At 40.0% G+C, this 26,317-nt stretch overlaps 1 protein-coding gene and 2 long non-coding RNA genes across 6 annotated transcripts in view; 1 reads left to right on the forward strand and 2 right to left on the reverse strand.

Moving 5' to 3' along the window:
• Positions 1 to 26,317, forward strand: part of BRINP3 (BMP/retinoic acid inducible neural specific 3) — a 198,537-nt gene that overhangs the window by 74,357 nt on the left and 97,863 nt on the right. The gene's annotated exons all lie outside the window — the stretch shown is intronic.
• On the reverse strand, positions 1,566 to 6,205 carry LOC137479165 (uncharacterized). The gene is made up of 5 exons (XR_011002003.1): positions 5,886 to 6,205; positions 5,346 to 5,437; positions 3,604 to 3,708; positions 2,573 to 2,630; positions 1,566 to 2,469 (listed from the first exon to the last, which is right to left on the reverse strand). It is a non-coding gene; the product is annotated as an uncharacterized lncRNA (long non-coding RNA).
• On the reverse strand, positions 16,239 to 26,012 carry LOC137479166 (uncharacterized). 2 transcript variants are annotated; one of them, XR_011002005.1, is made up of 3 exons: positions 25,576 to 26,007; positions 21,865 to 22,129; positions 16,239 to 18,059 (listed from the first exon to the last, which is right to left on the reverse strand). It is a non-coding gene; the product is annotated as an uncharacterized lncRNA (long non-coding RNA). The 2 variants fall into 2 exon arrangements; XR_011002004.1 differs by lacking the exon at positions 16,239 to 18,059 and having other exon boundaries at positions 21,808 to 22,129; positions 25,576 to 26,012.

Here is a 26,317-nt window from a genome sequence, read left to right on the forward strand (position 1 = left end):
CGTGTGCCATGATCAAGTACAGCATCAGGGTCACTAAACTGTATCTTTATACTTTAATGGCATGCCCACATGTGTGATTGACTAAAAAAAATTGATAAATTTGGCCTCACAAAAAACAAATAGCTAAAACAAAAAAATTCTCTAGATCAGATTTTCTGTTTGTTGCCTTATTTCCCCTGCAGCAAAACTCTGTGCAACCCTGACAGCAAGGATACAAGGTCAGTGGAGATGCTGACATTTAATGCCTGTAGTAAACATTCCAGCATACAGAAAGCAATTATTTACAGCTTAAGCAGTGAGAAATTACAAAGCTTCTCTTCAGACCTTGTAGCTTCTTGGCTGGTATTTGCAGAGGTGATATATACACAAAAGGATTTCTTTACTGCTGTATTTTCTTTACTGTATTGTCTCTAGATGTTATTGTGCTGAGCTTTCTGATGGCTAATAGCTCACAGAACACAATAAAAAGTGGTTATTTAGCAACACTTCCATGGGTATAATACTTTTCTTTTTTACCCTCTAATGCACCTTTTTAATAACTTCCAGCTGAAAATACTGCCCTTATTTCCTATGAGCTCTGCGCCTTTACTAAATCACCAGCAGGTATTGTTGTTTTTACAAACCTCCTCACAAAAACAGCCTGTAAAATATTATTATTTCAAGCAGCAGTTCACAGGAACAGAGCAGCCCCTTGTACTGAGCAGGAGAAGTCATGTAGTAGGATGAAAACTTATTCTTTTAAATAGTAAGGTTTTTTAGAAGCTTGCATTGTTTGGGGTTTTTTTTTCTGTGAGTGGTGTGTGCTGTAGTAATATTTTATAATGCCTGCTGTGTCATTTGTCTTTCACAATTAGAAATTATAATGCACTTAAGTAATACATTCTTTATAAAATCTGAGTTTAAAAAGAATTTTCTATACAAAACCAAATTATTATTGTTTATTCTGCATTGCTATTATTGAGTGTTTTAATCCATACCACGGCACGTAATAGAGATGAGTAAAATGTGAATTTAAAAATGTAGCAGACTGTAAAAGGAAAAAAAAGACACAAATAAATGACAACAGAAATAAAAAGTTGAGCACAGCAGGGATGATTTGTGGTTACATTGACTGAGAACCAGGCAGCTGGATACAGGTTGTTAAAATACAAGAAAACAGGAATTAGGGGAACTAAAACTTTTTCTAGGTAAGAACATGGTATATAAAAAACCAGGAAGGATTAGGAAAGCCAGGAAATTTGTGGCTCTCTTAAACACTTCATGTTAAATTCTCATTCTAAATTTGGGGATTTTTTAGCGTTATGGCTGTTGGACCTTTGCTGGCCACTCTTTCCTCAACAGGATGTGAGAATGAGATGAAAAAGCTCATGGTTGACATACAGACAGGGACACCACATACCAACTACCAGGCTCAATAAGGAAAATTAATTTAGTTTATTGCCAATTAAAATAGAGTAGAGAAATGAAAACCAGAGACAAGAACTCTGAGACAGTTTTCTGAGAATAATTTATTTAAAAAAAAACCCCAAACCTATGCATAATTCTTGTGTGTGGTCTGTTCCATTCCTTTTTTTTTTCTCTCTGTCAAACAACTCCACCATCCAAAAAAACCCCAAACTCTCCAACAGTTCCTTTCTTTCCAGCCCTTGAAAACTCTTGCGCAACCACAGTTGTTGGCCTTTCCCTTTGGGGAAACATAAAGGTTATCACCCTTCAGCTAAAAGCAAGACAATCTGGAAGTCCAGAAAAAAGCTGAACTGCCCTTGGTGGCTGTACTTGGAATCAGCCTTGGCTTCCCTAGGGTGGGTGCCCCAAATGGCCAGCTTGGGCATTCAGTTAGCACAAGAGATGCACAAGACTGGCAATTCAGGTAAGGAGATAAAATATGGGAACTCATGTAAAGATTTTGTGACCAACTTTTAGTCCAGGTGCCTGGCTCAGTGATACTTGTGTAGCTTGCAATACATTCTGCTCCTCCAGGAGTTATGAGCTTCTTCTTCATACTTATTTGTATGTGGAGTTATAAATTTCTGATCTTATTTCTTGCTTGTGGGATACATTTTCTCCTTGTGCATTCTTATTCATGCAGGCTTTCATTTGATCCTGCTATAAGATTCTTTCCTCCTTTTCATGTGCTCAAAAATTGTAGCCACAGCGGTTTCCGTGGTGGTGGAATTATGCAGCTGCTTAACACTCCTGTCTTTCTTGTTGTGCTTGTTCTCCTTCTGTAATCCCAGGGACAGGAATTATGGTACTGGAGCCTCTTAAATCACCAGGGTTAGCACAAGCACAGTTTGCTCTCCCTGCAGTCAGAGATCCAAAGGCAAAGGGTGCCCTGGAGCCTGGCGTTCTCCTGTCTCATGGGGCTGCTCGGGGCAGGGGTGGCTGCAGCTCTGCAACTGATGGACAGACACCACCTTTCATGCTGCATTTTGAGCTTCATGCAAGTGCAGTATTTTCAACTGCCACCTAAAAAACCCAACCAATAAACTGAGCAAATTATTTCCACTGCCTTTAATTATGCATAAGCGTTCCTAGAAAGTTGTCTTAAAACCCATCCAGTGTGACCCACGGATGGCTTTTCATTTTCTTGCTCTTGTGGACACTTCACTGTGCCATCCTCCATTCAACTGGCTGAAAAGAATGGAAATAATGCTTTCAGATAAATAAAAATGCAATTTTACCCTCCAGCCCTTTCCTCCTGTCCTTGCTTTTCTCCTTTTGAGAAGCTGATCTGATCTGATCTGATCTGTCAAGGTCATGCATTGGGAAGTACAAAATGCAGGTGCTGGGAGTTGTCCAGGAGTCTGGAAACATTTATTTGTAGCTCAGACAAATTGTTCATTTAGTCCTCTAACTGTTTAGCTCTCTGGCTCCTGACATTTTCAAATGACAATAGTAAAAATGAATGTGGTGAGTGGAGTTGTAGCTGCTGGTTTATGTACTGCTTGAGCAGGGGTTAATGAACCTTTTCTACATTGTGAGGTTACAGAGCAAAGCAAAGCAAAGACTCGTGGGGGTGGAAAAAACCCTGAATGACATCAATATCTGAAATAAATACCTGAAGTAGGATTGGTTCTATCTTCTGAGCTAAATTTGATAGCATAGTACACTTCCTCCAATGTTAGGAGAAGGGTGAGGCACACCCAAAACAGGATTAAAGGTCGCTAAGAAAAGGCAACAGTTGAGCAGGACTTGCTTCAACTTTCCTGCAGTAAACCTAAAAGAAAACCTTTGACAAAAATCCATGTCCAGTCCCACCATAAGAAGTACTAGTCTTATAAAAAAATCTACAGCACTAAGAATTAAAAATTGCCAGGATGAGGAAAGGAAGAAAAGATGCTGGGACAAAGATTCTCCACTAGCTGTCATACTGATTTATTTTTTACCCCATGTAACCAACACCACGAGCTTCAGAGCACCTGGTGCACCAGTGACACAGATACCTCTTATAAACCAAAAGTGGTTTCATGAGATTTAAATCAATTTGGAACTGAAAAAATGTGTTAATGCTAAACAGTTAACTGTCAGGATACATTCAGGGTCAATGTTGGTAATGCAATGGATAAACAAAAGTAATAAATAAATGAGTGATAAAAGTACACCCCTAATTTCCTGGTACTCTTCTACAACTGATCCAGGGAGCTTTAATCTGGCACAAACTGACAGAAATATGCTCCTGTCCCTCAGCAAAAAGTGAAATAGCACCTAGAGAAAGGAATGAGTTCTTGGGAAGAAAGTGCAGCCAAAGTAATAAATAGTAACATTGTGATTACTGGATCTGGAGAATAAAAATAAGCCCCTGCAATAAAAAACATATTCAAGAGAGCAAATCAGAAAACAGATTTTAGGAGTTTATCCTGAAATCATAAAATAGAAAATACCTAAAACTTCGAGGAAAAATTATGCAAATGAAAGGGGAACTCTGCAGGCTTATATGTATAAAAAGGCAGAGAAATAGCATTATTTAAATCATCCTTTAATACCAGACTTACAAGGGTAAAATAATGCATTTATAGAAAAATTTGGTATTGTTGCTATGATAAACACAGATCAATCAAAGCTTAACTGTCCTATTTGTTAGACATATAGAAAAAAGTTCCTACTACTCAAACTGCAAAAAATCCCAAAATAAAAAGTTTTTTTAATCTATATGTCTTTGATCCTTGCTTTTAATCTCCCTAGATTTTTTTTTTTTTTGCAGTTTATAAAACCTGTTGCACCTTGCACACAGGTGACTGAGCAATTATTTGTATGTCTAAGCTCCTATAAAGCCTCTAAAAGGACTGCAAAATAAATATTTATGCACCTAGGGAAATGGAGTGGTAATCAGAGAAAAGGGACTTTATATGCAGTCTGAATGGTTTATAAAGGGATTTCAGTGTTTTACTCTAAAAAGCAGAGATGAATGATCTTTTCTAAATATGATAAAACATATGTTTTTCGTTTCTTTGTGAAAAATCCCCTGAAAAATATCAGGAGGTGCTATTTTCCTACATTGTCACTAACATTGTAAATGATGAGAGTGGTCCCTTAAGGAAATCACTGAGACTTTTTGCCAATGAAATCTCAGTCTGTTGAAATTCTGTAGGAATATTGGGCTTCAGGATGCAGGGGAGGTCCCCTTCCTCCTTGGTGGCCACCCTGCTGGGTCAGCACCTGTTCCAGGGGTGCAGAAGCACTTGCACAACTGGGCACAAAACCTCCCAGACTTCTTTTTCAGCCCCTTCCCACCAGTTCCCCATGTTGGTTTTACCCCCAGCTCCATATTCTCTCCTTCTCTGTCCTGGCCTCCCCCTGAATAGATCACTTGTGCCTGGTTTCTTTTTCCCCAAAGAAGTCATTTTTCCTATATCAACACAAATTTAGAATGTTTGACAGCATTTCCAGGGTAATCCTGGTGTTGCTGACACAGTTCCCTGGGTGCTGCTGGCCTTTCAGACTTTCTCCACAAAAAGTCCCCAGTGCTCCCTTCCAAATATTTCTCAAAAGGGCCTTTCTCTCCCATAAATCCAATTAAACTCCTGAAAATTTGGCTATTCCTAACAGCAGTGTCTGTAATTTTATTTTCTTATCACAGTGCTCTTTGTTGCATCCATCAAATTTCTCATGTCATTCCTGGTGGTTTCCCAAGGTCTGTTCTCCTCTCAGGTCAGGGCTTAGTCCTTTACTTGTGTGCCCAATTCTCTAGACTCTTTGAAAACCTCAAGTTAAAAGAGCCATAAAATCAGAAGAAAAATTGAAACTTAAAATTATTATTAAAATTTAATATTATTTTTCCTTTCTTGTGTGGTATTAAACTAACCAAAAATATTAAATAAGTCTAATTTGATAATAAAAATTACCTGAAAATGCTTTGATAATTCCAGTTTGATTTTCATCCTTGTTATATCCTCATGCTTTACAAAACCTCAGAACAAACTGCTACACCAGGAGGCTGGGAAAAACATTTCTCCTAAGGCTATAACCCAAAAGTTACCAAAAAAAAAAAATTAATTCAGTAAAGTACTGACCATATTACATGTAATTGCCATCACATGCAATCCATACATGACAAACTGATTTAAAAATGGAAAAAGCCCTCCATGTGTGCTCTGTATCCCAGCTGACATGGCAATGATACCAATGTACATTATTAGACCCTGCAGCTAAATGTGATATTCCAGTGGTTCTACAAAAGCCACACACTCTGGCAAGCAGAGAAAACTGGACACATGGCTCCCCAAACTTTGTTCTGTCACATCAATGCCGAAGAGCCAACGACCTCAACGTGACCAAACGCGCGATCAAAAAGGCTCAAATGTACAAGCTGCAACTTCACAGACACTGCACAATCAATAATTTGAAACCCACATATCTAACCTTCGGGGTGAACCCAGAGAGACAACGTCTTTGAGCTTCTTGACACTGGATTCCCACAAGGACAGTGCTGGATTAATGAGCACTCTATGCCTCGTGGCTTGTCACCTCTCAGCAGTAGTGGCTGAGCCATTAGCTTGCAAAACATTCCCTGTCATGCCAGCAATCTATAGATGCTGCTCCTTTGACCTCACAGAAACCTGTGTGTACTGATCATCCCACCAAGAACAGGTGCTGAGCCAGGAGTTTAATGCAGTCACCTCCATCCTGCACAGAGAGGCATCCCTTCACCTTGGTGCACACTGCCAGGATACACATCAGTCTCCCTTGGTGTTGAAGTGTCCCTGACACGCCCCACAGACCCAGCACCGGAGGTTTTGCAGTGAGCTCATAATCAGTAACTTCACAAATCCCTGGTACGTGGGTGAACACTGGAAATATTCAACCTCCACAGAAGGTTTTGCCTTGAATTTTCTGCAGCAAGCTAGGGAAACTGGTCTCTTGTTTTCTTAGGCTATCAGATAACAGGCATGAGCCACACTGACAAACCTTGGGATTTGGATGATGTCCCTCTGGGGGCCCGTACCTTGATGCAGAAACAGCAAGAAAAGTCTCACAAAAGCTGGTTTTAACAATATTTCAACAAATGCAAACTGTTGAACTCGACACCATAGAAAGGAGGTCTGGACTTCTGAAAAGCTCCAAATCTGGGTTCTGCTCAGGTGCCTTTGGCCTGGCAGTAAGCTCAGAAGGAATGAAATGCCAAATCCCTAACATGAGAAGCATGTGGTTACCACGTGAATGCTGTCCAGATGGTGACCATCCCTCTACCTGTGCTTTAGCCAATTTGTATCTGTGTATACAGCTTTGACAGCTATTAAGTTCTCTTAGTTCTAACATGGGTTTTGGAATGTATTTAATTTTCATACTGAGAGACCCAAATTGCTGATGTCGGATGGAATCCAAAATGCACTGAACTGAGCAGGAAAAAAAAAATATCACAGCCTGACTACATCTTGGAACTAGTAATTAGTGACTGAAACTTTTCTACAGCTGGCATCACACTCTCTAATAAATGTAGCAGAGTGTTGAAAGGAAAGACATGGACAGAACTGCATTGCCATGTGTGTGATTCTTCTCCATTTATTGTCTTTGCTTGTTGGGACTAAACATGATCGAATGTGAGGCGGAAGGGATTCTGGTAGGATAGCCTGGTTCAGACAGCTCATCACAGCAGGCAGTTGAACATCAATATAGTGTGTAAATAAACACCTTTGTAAATGGAAAACAACCCATATCCAGTCTTTTTGTACTCCAGGGCCTCAGCTGACAGGCAGCACTTTTGTTTCCTTGATGTGGAGTGATTAATGCAGTGCAGCTATACTGCACCTCATAACCAGGATGGTGCTTTTAAAAGGTGCCTAATACCACAAAACCTCTGTTTTCACGGCCCCGGGAGCCAATAAAGGCTGCTCACAGTCATTTACAGCATTTTTTTGTATTATCAAGTTGAAATATAGAGTCACAGGATCATATAATCACACACTGGTTTGGGTGGGAAAGGACCTTAAAGCCCATCCAGTGCCACCTCCTGCCATGGGCAGGGACACCTTCCACTATTCCAGGACCCTCACAGGGAAGAATTTCTTCCTTGGAGCCTTCTTTTCTCCAAGCTTAACAGCCCCAACTCAGCCTGTCTCCTTAGCAGAAGTGCTTCAACCTCTCCTATAATTTTTTTTCAATTATTTTATTTTCTAACGCTTGTGCACAGCATATCCTGGTTCAAAGCGTTGCAGTATATTGCAGGTTAACAGGCAAAACGCCCCAGATTTCTTAGCCAAGTGGTGTAAATCAGTTCTCTGAGTCACTGGGTGAGCTGGCACTTGGAGGACTTTGTGTCTCTCAGGCCAGGCCAGGCTAGGTTTAGTTTTCTGTATAAAATCCATTTCAATTAAAAGCTTTGCTGACAGTAGCACCATTATTCAATCTGGGAAGAGTCATTCCATGCTGATAAAATTGGATTTCTTTGTCACAGTCTTTCAGACTCTATCCTCACAATGTGTAGCAATTTTGCACAGAAAAAAAAAAATTAAAAAAAAAAGTGATTTAATCCACAGTGGTTATTGCAATTACAAACAGTGTTCACAAAACTGAAGAGAATTCATAATTCTCCAAATCATCACAGTGCCATTCAGCCACAGCACAGCTGGGGAAGAGAGTGCTGAAGAAGCTGAACAAAATAACTGATTGGGGTGATCACAATGGGAGTGATTCAATGCTACCACCCAGAAGAAACCACCCACTTCCACCCCCTCGGGGTTTGCTGGGAAGTCACAGCCAAACCCACTCAGCTCTCCCTCAGGAGGCCCAGGAGCTGGAAGAGGGGAGTCTGAGAGGAGATGCTGAGATATTGCTGCCCGTGTGTCCTCTGGAGCCTGGAAATCTGAAAATGGCACCAAAGTCTGTGCCAGAGCTAAAGGAGTACAGAGGGGAGAGTTGCAGATTTGGGCATTGACTAAATCTTTGTAGCTGTTTGTGGCCATTCCTGGAATGCTGACCTCATAACTCTATGTACTCTGCAATAGCACAGAATCATGGAATGGTTTGGGTTGGAAGGGTCCCCAAATCCCATCCAGTCCCACCCCTACCATGGGCAGGGACACCTTCCACTAGCCCAGGTTGCTCCAAGCCCCATCCAGCCCAGCCTTGGACACTTCCAGGGATCCAGGGGCAGCCACAGCTTCTCTGGGCACCCTGTGCCAGGGTCTTCCCACCCTCACAGGGAAGATTTTTTTCCTAATATCCAGCCTAAAACTGCCTCTTCCAGCTCAGAGCTATTCCCCCTTGTCCTGTCACTCCAAGCCCTTGCCCAAAGCTCTGTAGCTCTCCTGCCAGGTTCTGGAAGGACTCAAGAGCTTTACCCCAGAATCCTCTCTCCTGCAAGCTGCACCATCACAACTGTCCCAGCCTTTTCTGGTAGGAGAGCTGTTCCATCATTTCACAGCCATGGGTGCCCTTGCTAGCAGGGGTAGTTTCACACCTGTGCATGAAGAGCCTCCTTTGCATCAAGGAGGAATCAAAATACTCTTCTAAGCACAAAATAAGCATTCATTAGGATTTCTCTTACCTAACTGGTCCTTAGGAGGGCAAGGTGGGAGCAAACAGGCCCTGCTGATGCAGGACAACAAACTCTGTGGGACGAGTTACCTTATAAATTCCATTTTGATGAATTTTTCATTCCTTCCATCCATGAAACAAGCAGGACTTGTGAGGAAATGTATATAACTTCTGAGAATACCAATTGTATGCTGCTTTTTAAAACAAGTCATTTAAACACCGTCAGGATGCAATGTGCAGAAGATGTTGAAGAGGAAGATATCTGCTTATTAATTATTAGAATTATATTAATAAATCTTCTAGGAAGTTATGTGTATAAATATAAATCAGTGTTTTTATTCAATAGGGTTATTTATCTTTCTCTCATAACCTTATCTGGAAATGCAAACTGATAAAATAGAAAAGGAAAAGACCAATTAGATGGGGGAAAAATGCATTGCCATCCAAACACTGAGTTCCTGTAATTTCTTAGCCTTCATTAACAAGTTCCTCTGCTCATCTCCCTCTCCCTGCTACTCCCACAAGTTCAGTTTAAGCTTTTTTCAGAATGGCAGAACTTATTCAAGCTCTGATTGATCAGCAACAAACATAAAAACAGGTCAGAACGTTGAGTATCTCTGAACCATACACTTCACATAAGCACAACAGTGCTACCAAAAATAAAACTTTTAGGGGTCATAGCAGATATCTAAAAGATTTCTGTTTCTCTGAAGAGTTACAGAGACTTGAACTCTTATTCCAAATGTTTCTAACATTTGAAGGACTCTGAAAGCAGCCATTCTTCTGTAAAATAAAAACTTGCACAGGAATGATGCTGGGATGATTTTTGCCTTTGTTATGGCTGTGCCACAGCCCTGGCTGAGCATGAGCTGTGCATACATGTGCACACACAGCATCTGTGTCACAGAGCTCCCAGCCTGCTGCGCAAGAGCCTTCATCTCTCAATAAAAAAAGCACTTTAAAGTGCTTCTCTGAACACTTTTGCTGCTTTGAGTCTTTTTTAGCTTACTGCAAAACTTGTTAGCATTGGTATTGGGTATTGAGTCTAGCGAGGCTAGAAACCTCCCTTCTCTTGGATATATGGGGGATTAGGATCTGATGGGTTCAGCTGTCTGCTTTGATCAGGGTTTCCACACTGAAGTTCAGCTATTTGGGTTCAATGTCACAAAAACACCAGTTCTATTTTCCCCCACAGACACAGGGGAAACTTCAGAATTACAAGTAAAATACCCCTCCAACAGCTCGCCAAACATGCTTTCCAAACATGCAGGGCATATTTTGTTCTCTAATCTTAGAACACACTTTTGCTGTTTTCATTTTTAGTTTTCTAATCAGCATTAGCAATGGTGGAATTATCAGATGCTCTTCCCAGCCATAGTGGTGTTAAGAAGAAGGAAAGAAAGGAGAATGAGATAAAAAACCCTTTTTGGAAAGAGTTGGAGGACTCTGTCCTCCATCACTATGACTGTAATATGTGCATGTACACTCCACGTGCATACTACTAGGAGTGAAAGTCAAACTGAAGTCTTTTCATAGTGATACTTCCACCATCCTAACTTTTATGACCTAAAGGAAAAAATAAGCCCCTGCTAGGAGGGAATTTCAGACAGGTACAGGACACCTGGGTCCACGTCTGTGTCTGCCAGTGATCCCCTGAATAGTCATGGTCACCTTAGTATCTCACCTTTAATAAATTGTGAGGTGCTGGTGTCACAAGTACTAAATTGATTTACCAAATAAAAATAGAAGCAGTTAAGGATGCGGGAGGAAGGTCAGGATTGATGCTCACATTTGTGCTGAGGGGTTGTCTCATACAATACTCACCAATTTCTCAGTAACTGAACTTGGAAACTCTTCCTGGTATCTGGTATAACATTCCCAAAAAGCACACGTTAAACTTGTCAGCACCTCAATACTGCAGAAGGAGAGTGATGTAATTACAAAACCACAATTTTTATGAAAGAATATATCTCACCTGATATATCCTGCATAATTTCAAAAGCACCAGCTTTTCTGCTTCAGTATGTCAGCATTTCCATTGAAACCCTCATTTTAATGGGAATGCTGTTCATCTGCAAAAAGTGTATTCTAAGCAGAAAACAGGAACGTCCAGGATCAAATACGAGCACAACACCATTTAAAGGAGTACTAATGATTTTAAAGAGAGTCACTTGCCTCTTTTTGAAAACACAACCATCAACAATTTTGAGTTTAATTTTTGACGATTTGTTAAATCTTGGCTGGAATTCCAGACAGTCCATAAACTTATTTTTAGAGAAATATCTGCTACCAGGAGAAGGAATGGGCTTGAGGAAAAGATTTATTAGACCTGTTCAATGTTGTTAACACAAATCAGGGAATAGTGACAGTCTGAAAATGCAGGATTTCTGGGGGGGTGAAAAACCTCCAAAATACAACCCAGTAAAAAGAATGAAGATAATTGGCTCTGATCCTAAGATGCCACTGGGAATTTCCAAACAGGCCCCAGAGGATGTAGGAACACTGATCTTCAAAGGAAGTGCACACAGGGCTGTTACAAATTATGAAAGGTCTGATAAGGAAGTTACACGGTCTGATAAGGCAATTATCTGGAAAAATACCGTTCTTAAATCCAAAGCAATCCAGAAAGGCACTTGCAGGAAGAATTGGCAGTGTGCTTTGGCCCATCTCCATGTGCTCATAAGCAGGGTGGGAGGAGGAGAGGGGGCTTGGTTCTGATTCTGGCATGCAGGACTGTATAGACAGTGCAGATTAATTCACTGCGCCATTTCCAGCGTGTGGCTGCCCTAGAAAGTGTGAATATTACAGTTGTACATGATGGGCTTAGCTCTAAACTCTCACATATTTGAGCACTGGAGACTCATGACGGCATGGAAGGCCAGAGGAGTTCAAAGATGAGGCAGCATCTCCAGCTGCACCTTGGTGTCGCTGGGTCTGTGTGATCCTGACCTCTGCAGGCTCCATCTCTGACCATGAAGCCAAGAATCACCTCCTGCACAGAATGTAAGTGCTGCACACCCATCCCAGCTTGTTTCTCAGCACGAGCTTGCTCATACCTTAGGTATGCACTTCCAAAATATATTTTCCCTTTGCTACAGCCACCCAAGAACAAGGGCTATGATTGCAAATTTAGTGGTTTCTTTAGCAGGAACTTTTCTCTAAAATGTACCTGTTAAGCATCTTTCCTGTGATTTGTAGCAGCTGTTGTGTCTCCATGCCAACTGATGGGGAAACGGGGGAAGGACACGCTCAAAGTCATCTCTGAGCTCTGCAATATCTTATGAAGAAAAGCTCATGATTATAATGAGAAAAGTGATTCCTCGCCGTGAAAGCTGACTGAGAGCAAATGGAGAAAAGTAAGACTTTCAAGTAAAGAAAACCTGAGTAGGATTTCCTACATGAAAAAGGTGGAATTGCTTTGGAGATGAGACCTTCCTCTTGCCTCCTGAGATCAGCTCCCGGGAAGGGCTGAGAATTGCCTATTGTGAGTAATCTTTGTGCCAGTGCTTGTGGGGTGATAAAAGGCACTAGGATTTAAAGCAAATTTCTTTGCTTGATAAATTCAAGCCTTTTACCTGAGGAGAACAGTTAATTTTTTCAGAAGTATATGTGTAATTGCCTCAGTGCTGAGGCGAGTGGGAGCTGAGGCAATAACACTCGAGTCCTAATGGCGAGAGAGAGCAAGAAACTCTTCAATGTCTCCATGAATGCACAAGTATTTCAGAAATGCAATAAATAAAACTCAAGTTCTCTGCCAAACCAGAAGTATGGTGACAAGATAGACAAAGAGAGCAAAGCAAACCTGGGGGAGGACGGGCTCACATTGAAGCAATGACACAGTTGCTGCACATGCAGCAATCTCAGCACATTCTCAGCTGTGTCGCCGTTGTTATCCCAGACAATGCATTTAAGTATTTGCTGCAATGCTATTTAGCTGATGATAATTAAATAGCAGGCAAATGTACATGAAAGAAGACGGAAATATCTCGTGCCTCCTCACAGGGAAGCTATCAAGCACAGAAACAGGGAAATGACACTCAGAGCACTTTTGGAGGAAGGCGAATGCTCTCCGCTGCTTTCTGCTGTAAATTGGGCACTGGGGAGAAAGGACAGAAGTTGCACTGAAGTGTAACAGAGGGTAACGTTTCCCACCATGTGTCACCACTGCACTCAGGGAATGCAGAGGGAGGAACTGCACGAGGCACCACTTTTAGAAATTTATCTGCAGCCACTTTGTCCTGCAGAGCAAAATAATAATAAATAAGAAAATGCTGAAGGCAAAGAATTATGTCTGTCTCATTTTTTAGCTTCAAACAAACCTAGTAGTGTATCTTCCTCTTCACTCCTCTCTGTAGCCTCTGCACAAGGTCTGGAAGACTGAGTAAATTGAAAATATTTTTGTGGACAGATCTACTGACAAAGGACAGAGTTTGAATTTCTAATTTTATTAACAGGCATGAAGGTAATTGGTCATATCAGATACCTACTGAAAGAATTGCCACACCAATGGATTTTTGCTACATTAAAGTCATCCTGATTTTTTTAATTCACTCCCTAAGATGAATTTACAGAACAATGAAATAGATGTACACACAGAACATGCAGACAATATAATTGTGATGTGAGGTGGGCACAATCGAGTGAACTTCACCGTGGCCTACAAGTTACCTCAGCTGTGCAATTTGAGGTTAATGTGACTGATGCATTTAGACTAATGGCAGTTTGAAGAGTTTTCTTTTTCTCCTTCTCAATGTCAAAATATGTCCAGTATCATTTTATCCATTTTACATGAAATTGGATGTGCCTGGCCTTTACCATTCTGAAGCTCTTGGACATCTTTAACTCAGAAATTACGAGTCAATAACTTTGTAAGTCCTTCCCTCAAAACAAAAGTCTTATGATGCTCTGTGTATATAAAAATTGGTTGTTCCATACAAAATGGAAATAGGCAAAGGCAACTCTTTCTGGCTGGTAGGTTTTCTCATTGTCAGGGAGTTCCAGAGGACGTTTTGACCAAACCCTTCTCACTTTTATCTACTTATGGTGCTGCTTAAGAAGAGGTGTGAGTAGCACTGAGAAATCCTTCCAACAACTCACAGTTCAGATTACAATGAAGAAACTTCCAGATTAACTGGCAATGACCTTTCTGAGTCAATATTGAACAACACTTTGAAATTCGAGCATTTCTAGTTCTGCCTTTTTGCCTTTGATTTTGACCTGTACAGCTGGAACTAAATATAGATGTGTAAGGTAAAACCCATGATCACTGCACTTCAAATGTGTCTTTCAACTTGCTTGCTAGAGGCCTTACAAATTGTGTCATACACCAGTAGTTGTGGGCAATAATGGCCTCTCCTGGGATTAATTTATGAAAAGGACACTTTCATTTGGGAATGTGTTTTATTTAACACCATCACACTTCTTTTTGAGAGACAATTTCCTATCATTCACATATCTTGTAGATGCATATTTTATCACTTCATGGTAGTGGCACAATGTTGTAAAATTAGAAAAATATTTTACTTTCACTTATCAGTACTTATTTTACTTATTAATAGCATAAATTTCAGTTGCAACTCACTGTGGTGACTAATTTTATATAATAAACCTTGCTAATCATATAGCTTAAGGTACTGGGACACTGCTAAAATATAAATAACAAAGAAGAACAAATCATATCTGAAACTTACAAGGCTGACGTATCCAGAGGGTAATTAAAAAGTCATTAGTTAAAGTCATCGGAGGTTTTGGTTGATAAAGTAAAAATTTAATGTTTGTGTTCTGAAAATTGATTAACAAACAGATACACAATTTTCATCACAGAAAACCAAGCTGTTGGTTAAAATTGAATTTCTTATGTACTTCTGATTAAAAAAAGATCATCTACTATACTATAACGGGAAAAACTGGAGTCACATCCAGTAATGAATGGGGTATGGCTTTGGCTCTGGTCCAGTTTTCCATAAATTCTCATGGATCCACAGGAATAGACAAGTGAGCCAAACCCAATGAAGCTAATTTTAGCTGGCTGAAACCAGCACCATCTGGACTTCTGGCCTTGGTAACTTTCTATTGATCCAATCCTTCCAGAATGATTGGATGTCAAATGCATAAGGAAGCTTTACAGGTTCATAGTGTGCAATGGGAAGGTTCTGGTATTATCTCCTCTGAGGGTTTCAGATCCTGTAACTTTCTTTTTTTTTTTTTTTTTTTTTAATTGAATAACCTTATTTTTGTGTGTATAGCAGATAAACATTAGTATCCATTTCTTTGCACAGTTCCAGGAAAGAAGTTTATCAATTTAAATGATTTTCTCTCTGAAGCCACAGAAACAGTTTGAAGTGGACAGATGAGCACGTTTCCCATGTGGTTCAACTCATCTACACATTCTATACATCTGCTTGCTTATCCCACTTATGTTAATCCAATCACATTCATGCAGTGATCCCAATTAACTGGCATTCTGGGTGTGGTGTCAAGTAGATACAATGAATTATCCCCACAACAAAATACAAGGGAAATATTCTCCCTGCATTCAAACACTGAATAAAAGACACAAATAATCTGCTACTGGGCATGCTGTGAACAAAAATAATTCAAATTGATCAGACATTGATTGTGAATAATTTACTCAAATACATCATTTTAAATCAGTTTCAAGACCAGATGGCTAAAACAACCAGTTAAAATTTTGGTGGCTTGTGGATTTATTTTCTGTTTCTTCATTTACTTCAGTGGGCTTTGCATTGAGGTCTCACAGAGCAGACTTACATTAGATATCACAAAGATTAGGGCCCACTTTACCATTTTTAATAATGGTAATTATAGTGCTAGCATTTGATATGAAAAATAATTTGCATCTACTAACTTCTTTCCTCTATTAAAATCTCTAAATATAATAAACATGATGCACTAATCCCTTTAGACTTTTAGCTTTTCTGACAGGCCTTGTTTTTAATTTACTTACAGAGCAGTAGAACTGTCAGCAGAGCTCACTAATGGCATTATTTTTCCTAAGTGCAGGTATTTTAGTGTATAATTAAATTACATCTCTTACACATTCTACATAAACCCCAAATATAGATATATACTTATTTAGACCTATTACAAATTAATAAATAGGTCCTTTTAGATTAAAGTTTTTTTTTTTAGTGGCTGTGTCCATTCAGGATGATAACATTTCAGCTGCTGGTTTTTTGTCATTGTTGGGTAACTGCCTTTACATATCATTATTCAGTGCCACAGCTGCTTGCCAACAGTATCAGAGGGGCTGGAATCCTAAGGCTCAAAATATTCTTGCACAGCATCACAACATCAGTGTCCTGACTGTGTTTATTAGACACTTGATAAGCCCAGAAAGTTGCCTTTCTTTGATGTTGGTATAAACACCAACTTCTGCCTCATTATTGAGGACACCTCCCAGGGCGAGGCCTCCAGTGGCTCATGGCAAATTTGCATAACTCCAGCAGGTGCAGAACAAACGTTCTTCACTCCTCATTCCCCTGCCACTTCTGAACTAATCATTGTTTACCTCATTAGTTGTGCTTCCAAACTTTTATTTAGAAGAATACTCCTTTATTGAAGCTATTTTGAGAGGATTTTGAAGGCTCATCCTTATAAAGATGCCTTGGGGAGAAGTTAGATATTCAAATGTCTGGGTATAGATTAAAACAAAGGTGAGTATTTAAAAAAAATTAAACCTATTTTTGATTGCCTTTAATCAATTAAGTCAAAAGCCAGGTGGGAGATGGAAAGGTGAAAGAGAATTACTGACACTTTGCATATTTACTCCTTACTGAAGCAGATGCTGAATTTAGAAGACCAGATTCTACCTTGAATTAAAACTACTCTATCTTTAATTTTAATTGTTCTCTTCGGCACATTTTAAATGCTTAAGATTTCCAGAGGGGTGAATTTCCATAGAATGCTTCTACTCTTTGATTTATCTTGATTAAGGTAAGATATGGGCAGACTAATCCCCCTCGGGTAATAGCAAGTTTATTGCTTTATGATCCTTTGCACAGGTCTGCCGTGCTTCCAATTCTTCCATTACTTCTCTTTGTGTTATATAGAAAGAGAAATGAAAAGCCAACTCATCCATCCATCCATCCATCCATCCATCCATCCATCCATCCATCCATCCATCCACCCATCCATCCTCCCATCCATCCAGCCACCCATCCATCCATCCCCATCTGCACCTTCCCAAAAATGTTCAAGGCATGTGTAAGTGGTATGGCCTACTTGCCTGTGAAACTAAATATACTTGAATCTTGTCAACTTTGGTTATTGGCACATTTTTGAGTAGTTATCGATACACGGCTCAGATCATCCCATGGTGCCATGGTTATTACTTTCCTAAGAAATTATGCTGGCAGGACCATATTCCTGTCTTGTTTTTGGAGTGCAGCTCAGAGGCCCAAGTACATCTGCACAGAGATACAAATAATTACCACTGGAGCATCCCAGGGAGAACAGAAAAAATGCCTTTTAGGGGCAGCAGTGACTGCTTGGAGCTAGGGTGGCTCCATTGCTGCATGGAAGTGAAATAAGGTCCTTTAAAATCACAAGGAAAAGGAACCTTTATGCCACACAGATCAAAGGGCATCTCCATTAAAATTATTTTTGCAGAAAGAATATAATGCTGGAAAACCGATTTAAAATCCCATCTCATTCTGCTTTCAATAATATTTTACAGATACAGGTATTATGACTTCCATAAATGTCTCAATACTTATCTTTTTCCAGCTCGGAAAGCTGAGGCTGGAAAGGGCTGTTCTCTGTGTTTAAACAAGTACAATTGTCAATGGCCATATGAAACTCTTAAAAAACATTTTGTTCTTAAAATCCCTAAAGCTGCTTCCCAAACAACATAAGGTCAGGTACATACTGATTACTCATGTAGTTTGTGTCCTGGAACACTTGCTAGGAAAAAAGAAAATATTTATTCTGATACAGTGTAAATGTGTAAGGACATAAAATACAGAGGGTAGGTTTAGCTCCCCATAAAAGTGACATCAGAGCTCAAATGGAGATGCCAGGTCTTGCCCACTACACAAAACCATTTGCATTCCAGTTGTTGGCTGAACAAATGCAGTGGAAAAAATATCTTGATTAAAAAAGCCTGAAGATTATTTAAGGTAAATAGAATCTTAAAATAACATTTGAGTTCCTCTTTCCCAAGATGTTATCATCAAAGGCAGGGTGTTGGAATCTTCAGCACATCTCTGATGCTCACATTTCCTCTTGTACAGCTCACTTGTAAATGTTTAATGGAGATCAATCCCCTCTGCTTCCAGCGTGGTGGGAATCCTGCTAGGGATCACAGCACTCCCAAACTGAGAGCAGAGCTCTGGGAAGGCTCTACCCCTCACCTGGGGGTTGCTGCTGCTTATCCATTCCCCACTTGTGCTCTCTCCTGGCAGCACATTCCAGCTGTGCCCATGTCCCCTCTGGAAGAGCTGGTTGTCCCCCATGTCCAGCTGCCAGGGCAGTGACTGTTGCCCTGATTTTTAAAAGTGTTAAGTTTTCTTTTCTAGTTCTTTTGAAAGTTTTAAAGTTCTCATCAAACTTCTTTAGCTTTCTGATAATGTTTACATATTTGAGAGTCAGAGTTCCCACACAATTTAATGTATAAATGTAATAGTTTACAATTTCTCTATGGGTAGAGAGAAATGATTGATTGATCTTTAGACCAATGTGGTTGGAGAGGTGGTAATTCCATCCTCCAATCCATGGTCACCTTTAGAATTCTATAAATACCAGATGTTTGAATAAAACTAGCTCTTTTTCTCTTTTAAACTTACCAAGCTTCTGTACACTCATTTTGTGTCCAATAGTGACAGGTGACCATCCCTGAGCTGCAGGCACAGCTGAAAACGCTACAAAATGCGGTTTATAAAAGACCCATGGAAAGCCTGGAAATGCTGCTTCCTGATAAACAGTCCTGCAGTTTGAAAGAGACATTTTTCCTTCCCTCTGAGGACAACAGCTTCTAAAGAGTCACCTGTTCTCAGCGCATTCACCCGAAATAATCCTTTATAAGGATTAATCCTTATGGGTTTTATAATAAGGCTTTATTTTCAGGAGTTGTATGATTGCTATGAGCTGCCAGAGAGCACTTTAGTCTCTCAGGAGTGATGTAAACAAAATTAGCACTTTGCATGGTCATGCTTCAAGCAGTTACTGAACAATGTAGTAGAAGATGCAACAACATAATGCAAGTAAGAGCTGAAGGAGAAAAATACTTCATGCAAATTAAATTTTTTTCTCTGAGGTTTCCCTCAAATCCCACAAAAATATCTGTTTGCTGTGTGTACCTGCTGTCAGGGGCAGGACCGACTGTTCCTGCAACCTCAAGCACAAAGAATCCCACGGTTTCAGGGAACAAGTAGCAATTTCATTACAAGCACTGCTATTTGCATGGATATACATAATTTCTTTCCCTCCTCTTCGTGGGTGTGAGATGAAATGATAAACCAGAATCTTAATATTAACTGAAACGGTTCAAATAAGCCTAGAACTTAGTAGTAAGAAGTTATAGATATTTGTGCTTTTTCTTATTTTTAATCCCACGAGGATAAGAATTTACATTACAAAACTTTCAATTGCTCAACTTCTCTGTAATTAAAATGACATCTCCTTGGTATCTCTGAGTCAAAATGTGTCAGCTTCAGAAAAATACCAGCCTAAATAAAATCATAGTTGATTAAAAAATGATCTTGAAATAATTTTAAAATCACTGAAACAAAACATTTTATCTAAGCACGGTAAATCTACTGAAAAGTTGAAACAGGCAGCTTCTACTGCATATTTAACATTTTCAATGAAAATAACATTCTTGACTACAGCTCTAGACTACAGCTCCACTCTGGAATTTCAGAATAATTCCAAAATAATGGCATCCTGTGCCATCCACGACATGACTGACCCTTTAGGAAACATAGCAATTATAATCAGCACTTAATAATTTCTTTTATTTCATGTTCTTGTACCAACTTGTAGCAAACCCGCCTTGCATAAAATAAAATTAAACCCAATTCTTTTGCTGACAGTCCCTTGTTTTTCTATGTTCCTGTACTTTTCAGGAACTATTGACTTGAGCTAGCACAATAACTGTGAATATTATTAATTTGTGGATTGGGACTCACCAACAGACAAAGACTTTCCTATGCTAAAGCATGTACAGCCACAGGGACACAGCTCTTGTTCAGCCTTCTTTGCCCCAAATAAAGTTTGGTTTTCCTAAGTGAGCAATTGTTCACCTCCTGTTTCTGAATAACATCCCATATGTTATTGGAAGTCTTGTGTTCTCCAACAAAATCCAACTGTGCAACCTTTCCTACTAAGGAATTTCTTGTACCTTTTTCTATCTGCTTGTTGTTTTGAAAATTATTTAAACAGTTATTTATTTTATTTTATTTTATTTTATTTCAATTTTATTTCTTTGGGGGCTATGATTGGGATCTTAGCAGCCCTCTGGAAAGTGATGTAACTAATTTTTTTGTTGTCACACGTAAAACCTTCTTGTTTTATGTTAGAATTTTTAGAGATCGTAGATTTGGATTTCCAAAAATAATTAGGTGGTATTAGGTGGACTTTTTGGAAATGTGTTGTATTTTATCATGTGTCTACTTGCATAATTATTTATTTTCATGAAATTATATAATCGGAAAGAGCTCCAAGATCACAGAATCCAACCTTTGACCAAATCCCATCATACTCAGTAAACCACATCTCTTAGCACCATTTCCAGTCATTTTTTTCAACACTTCCAGGGATGGTGACTCCACCACTGCCCTGGGCAGCCTGTTCCAATGCCTTTCCTTTAGTGAAAGTATTTTTCCTAATAACCTGGACCTCCCCTGATACAACCTGAGGCCAGTTCTCCTTGTCCTATTACTAATTGCCTGGGAAAAAAGGCTGCCCCCGCTGATGTTGTAGTATTTTCTCTTTTTTTAGCCTAGTGCCTTACCTTTTATCACATGCCATATTCTCAATTTTCAGCTGCTTCTCTGGTTTCTCAAAACCTTCCAAAGTACTTGCCGGAGCCGTCAGCTTAATATTGTCTGGGTATTCTATGAATATATTTTCTATCATTCTACTCAATAATAAGAATTTTTTAAAAGAGCAGGTTTTTAAAAGAGGGTAATCTCTGTAGGATCCTTTCTAACTTGATAATGCACCAGGAACAACGAACCCTTTGCAAATTGGGGTCTACTACCTTCAGCCAAATGACTGTAATCACTATTTCTGCTCTGAAATACACAAACCTGCATCATTTATTGGGACTCTAAATGGACACTTATAGATCAAATTCTATCATGAGGGATCAAGCTGATCCACAGCACAGAGATTTCCACTTCCTGATGATTTCTGAGTTTCTGTGGAAATGGAGATGATTGTAGCAGACTGCAGTGAGGTCTTCGATTATTTGATGCAACAATTTTCTCTCATTATGTGAGTTGTAAAACTGCAATTTGTGTATGCAGAATGCTGCAAAAATTCCACAAGAAAACCGAAATTTGCATGGCTAATATTTTATATTTTTATGTTATTTTCGCATAAGCGAAGGTGCAATAAACCATTAACTAGAAAATAGATTAAAAATTACAGTGCAAGTGGAAAGTATTAGATTTATAACAACTTTTAGCTTTTCTTTGGTTCAGTAAATTAATTTGAATGTGACACGGATATAAGATGTGGAGGATATTTTTTTTCCTGTAATTTCCTCCAATTTCAAAAATTTCATTAGTTATCACAAGAAGCAGCAATACCACATAGAACAACTTACAACAAAATCAACCATTTTAATAACAAAAAAGGCTTGGATTGCTGCAACTCTTTTTATTTCGTTTCAAGGAAAAATCAGAAAGGAAATGAAATCACCTGCTGTCCCAATTAGCATTTAAATAGTCCCTATTTGGCAGCGAATTTCGTGTGCTTATTTAGGTTAAAGAGGTGAAGAAAGCGTTTGTTCTTATCTGTGCAGCTGTTGCTGGGTCAAGTTTCTCTTGAAAGGGTGCAGGGATTCATGACTATGTCAGAATTGTTGGATCCAAGACTGCTTCCTAATTCTTCATATCAAGGGCATTTTTGGTGTTATCCAGATTCAGAGCAGAATATTCATGTATTTTCCTTTTGCTTTAATTTCCTTGGGAAAAATATTTTAAAACAAGGCTCAGGATTGCTCCCAGAGAGGCAACAGTGAATATCTATATCTATATCTATATCATCTATATCTATATCTATATCTAATCTATATATCTATATCTATATCATCATCTAATCTATCTATCTATGTAAAAAATAAAACAGGGGTCTATGTAACATGCCTCACTTCCAAGAGTAGATCAGATGAAGCCCAGTGCTCTTGTGGGGTTATAAATTTCTTCTGGAAACCTGCTTCTCTACTTTTTCTGCTGTGGGTTCAGCAGGGTGAGACCACTATTGCTGCAGACCACCCCTGGGCATGGACACCCATGGGCCTTGTGGGAGAGAAAAAATTATCACCACTCTGAGGTTGATGCCTAGAGAGGCTGACCTGGAAGAGAGACTAGACAGAGTTAAAGAATAAAACAGGGATTTATTAAAAGGCATTCACAGGATACACCTTGGGCAGTGCAAGAGCCTGGCTGAGGCTACACCCAAGCTGGACCCCAGGTCATGAGTTTTCACACTTTTATAAGATTTTGTCCATTTCCATATTGGGGTTGATTGTTCAATTCCAGCTCCAGGTTATGCAGTTCCATCCTCCCAGTTTGCTCTCCTCAATTCACTGTTTGCAATTTTTGGGCCTGAAGCTGCAATGGTGTCCTTGGTTCTGGGGCTGGAAGAGGATTGTTTTGTCTGATTAATCTGTGAGGAGAACTTGCTAACAACTTTATATGAAGTTCAGAGTTACCTATTAATGCAGAACAGAATCTGGAAAATATGAAACCTCAAACTTAAGGCATCAAGGTGACCCTGTGGCAAGGGGAGTCAAACCTCAACCACACAGAAGTGTCAGGTTTAGGATGAGCAGAAAGCAGAGTAATGAAGAGGGTGGTTCCATTCTGTGTGTCTGAGCAGTTGTTTGAAGCTTATGACAAAGTGTTTGAGCTACTGTCAGAAAATTAAAAGGAGAGGTATTCCTTAAATTTGAGATATTTGAGATACCAAAATCAAGATATGCCTCAAATCATAGGAATATTTAACTCTGCATCTTCCTGCCTGACAGAGATAGTATGGGGAGATGGGGAGGTTGTAGGTTTGTGGCTTTGTTTGTGTGTGAACTACTTCTTACAAGAAAAGTATAGCAAGGAGTCTCATGTCAGGGAGATTTCTGTTTCTGGAATGTTTGGATAGTCACTAAATTTCTGCTCTTTGACCTGATTTCACCTGGTCCGAGGTTCAAGGGGGAGGGAAGTTGTTCAGCACATGTGGCACAGCAGCTCTCTGACGTGGTGTGAGGCACATCAAGAATCAGCAGAGGCTGTAGCACCCATGGTCCAGCTCAGAGAACATCCATGTCTCTACACACCTTGGTGGCTGTGGGTTTCTCACTCATACAGGACAACTCAAGGCACCAGCAGCACAAAGTGAGCATTTATCTTGGTAAAAGGAAATTTTCAAGTCCTGTCTCTTTTTTTCCCACTGCTTACATGCTGTGAGACAGGAAGAGCAGACCTTGGTGTTACATAGTTTGTGCCTTGTTTTCAGTGAGACTGCTCATGAATATGCTGATTAGCTTGCTCCTGCAATATGTTGATATATTTCCCCCAGAAACTGAAGCTGGGGGTCCCTTCACACTGGTCACTGCCAAGTATCAGATGGCAAAAAATTCCTCTTTTGTTGCCCCTTGAACTGTATTCAAGCTGGCAGTTCAAAGGGCAAGATTTCATAACTGCTCACAGGACTCTATGTCAGCAGATTTGTCTTGTGCACTACCATTGCCCATAAGTATGATATAAATGACCTCATTTATTCTCACACCTTTCATTTAATGGAAATATTCTTATTACCCATAAAATGCTGGACTGTATTTAACATTTAATCTCGATTCAGGGAAAGCAAGACACACTGCAGAGGTACACTGGTGTTTTTTCCTGGCAGCGTTGCAGAGCTGGTGAGTGCTACAACCAAACAAAAATCATCTTGGCTGTGATATTAAGAGCAAATGTTAAATTTATTCTGGCTAAAACTGAATCCCTGGTAATTGCTCAGCATTGTTCCTTACACAAAAAAGTTGGAGAATAAACACCATCATGTGTGTTGGGCATATGGATTGGGAAGTCAGTTAATCTTGGGTTTATTTCTAGATCTGTAGAGCCATGTTTCATTCTGTTTTTTCCTAAGCAAGCTTCCTAGGAAAAACCCGCAATGTTCATCTAGGCCCTCATTATCCTGAGCCTGAGGCACAAAAGCAGCCAGGACAATGTGGCCCAAAGCACAGTTGCTATACTGTGACTAATAATCTGATATTATTGGCTAGTCAACCTCAAACTGAAATATACCTAGAAGATAAGTAATAATCTTTATGCTAATTTTAGTTAAATTATTGTGCTGCTTCTTAATTTCAACTGGCCTGCACATCTTCTGCTGCTCCCAAATATGTTAACACTCATGTTCCATAAAAAAAAAAAAAGAGAAAGGCAGAGTAACCCTTCCCATAGCTAAATGTTTGGAAGGATATGTCATGTAATGCTCCTCTTGGCTGGAAAATATGTCCCTGGTCTGCAGTTCTTGTCCCAGCCTCTGCTGGGTGCATAAAGTCTCAGTCCCTCCCACTCTGTGTCAGGACTTGTGGTATTGTAACTAAAATCTACAGTGTAGATGATAATTACATGGCATTATTAATACTATTTTATCTCCTTCTGGTGTTTATATCCCATTTGATATTTTCCAAAATAGCCTTTATTTTTCTCTCTAAGACCTCTTCTACAAAGGTGCTGGGAGTGATAATGAAATGAATTCAGAGGCACAGAGATTTTATAGTAATGCATTTTCAATACATATATTTTACAATAGTAAATATGTAAAGCTTCATTCTATTTACAGCTTCCTTTAAAAGCTCATATTTGGACTCTGTAGAGGAGTTAAGTATTTTTCTCAGAATTTTTAATGTGGCTTGAGCTTCAGAATAGGTCTAGCTGCACACAAAATGTGTAACTCTCTAATGGATATTACAAGGTGCATTACCAGCTGACCTACCCACTTTTGTACGATTCCCAGAGACTTGATGGGGTTTTTTTCCCAGTTTGTTTCCCTATTTTGAGTAATTTCCACATCCCTACCATTCAGGAAGGCTAAAGATGGACCAGAGGGCCTGCACAGGTTGGGGATCTGTGAACCTCATGGATTCCACAAAGTGGAGCGCAAGGTCCTGCACCTGGGTCAGGCAGGGCAATCCCAAATTACCAACAGGCTGGGCAGAGAGGAACTGAGAGCAGCCCTGGGAGAAGGACCTGGAGGTGCTGGGTGAGGAAAAACTCCCCGTGAGCTGGTCCTAAGTGCTCCCAGCCCAGAAACCAACAGAGTCCAGGGCTCATCCAAAGCACTGTGACCACCAAGTCCAGGAAGGGGATTCTCCTCCTCTGCCCTGCCCTTGTGAAACCCCACCTGGAGCTCTGTGTCCAGTCTGAAGTCCTCAGTGTAAGAAGGACATGGAATTGTTGGAGCAAGTCCAGAGGAGGCCATGAAGGGCTCTGGAGCAGCTCCCCTATGGAGCCAGGCTGGCAGAGCTGGGAATGTTCAGGCTGGAGAAGAGAAGGCTGTGTGGAGACCTCACAGAACCTTCCAGGGTCTGCAGGGGCTCCAGGGAACTGGAGAGGGACAACTCATCAGGAACTGGAGTGACAGGGCAAGGGGGAATGGCTTCAAACTGACAGGGAGTAAGTTTAGATTAGATATTGGGAAGAAATCCTTCCCTGTGAGGGTGGGCAGGCCCTGGCACAGGGTGCTCAGAGAAGCTGTGGCTGCCCCTGGATCCCTGGAAGTGCCCAAGGCCAGGCTGGACAGGGCTTGGAGCCACCTGGGCTAGTGGGAGGTGTCCCTGCCCATGGTAGGGGGTGGCACTGGATGGGCTTTGGGGACCCTTCCAACCCAAAGCCTTCTGGCATTCTGTGATTCTATAAAGTAAGATAAATATAGGCTTTATTCTTTCACAGAACACATTTAACACTTCACTGTTTCTGTTGCAGAAATTAATAACTGAACTCCCATCCAATGCTTTGATTTAGTTAAGAGCATTAGGAAGCTCTGTGTTTATAATCTGGAATTATATTGACAATTTTCTTGCCCTGATTATCTGTTTAGCTCACCAGTGCAATTCCACGGCTTCTTTAGAGATAGCTGCAATTTA

Source organism: Anomalospiza imberbis, chromosome 9 (genome assembly GCF_031753505.1).
Source record: "Anomalospiza imberbis isolate Cuckoo-Finch-1a 21T00152 chromosome 9, ASM3175350v1, whole genome shotgun sequence".
Taxonomy (NCBI): Eukaryota; Metazoa; Chordata; class Aves; order Passeriformes; family Viduidae; genus Anomalospiza; species Anomalospiza imberbis.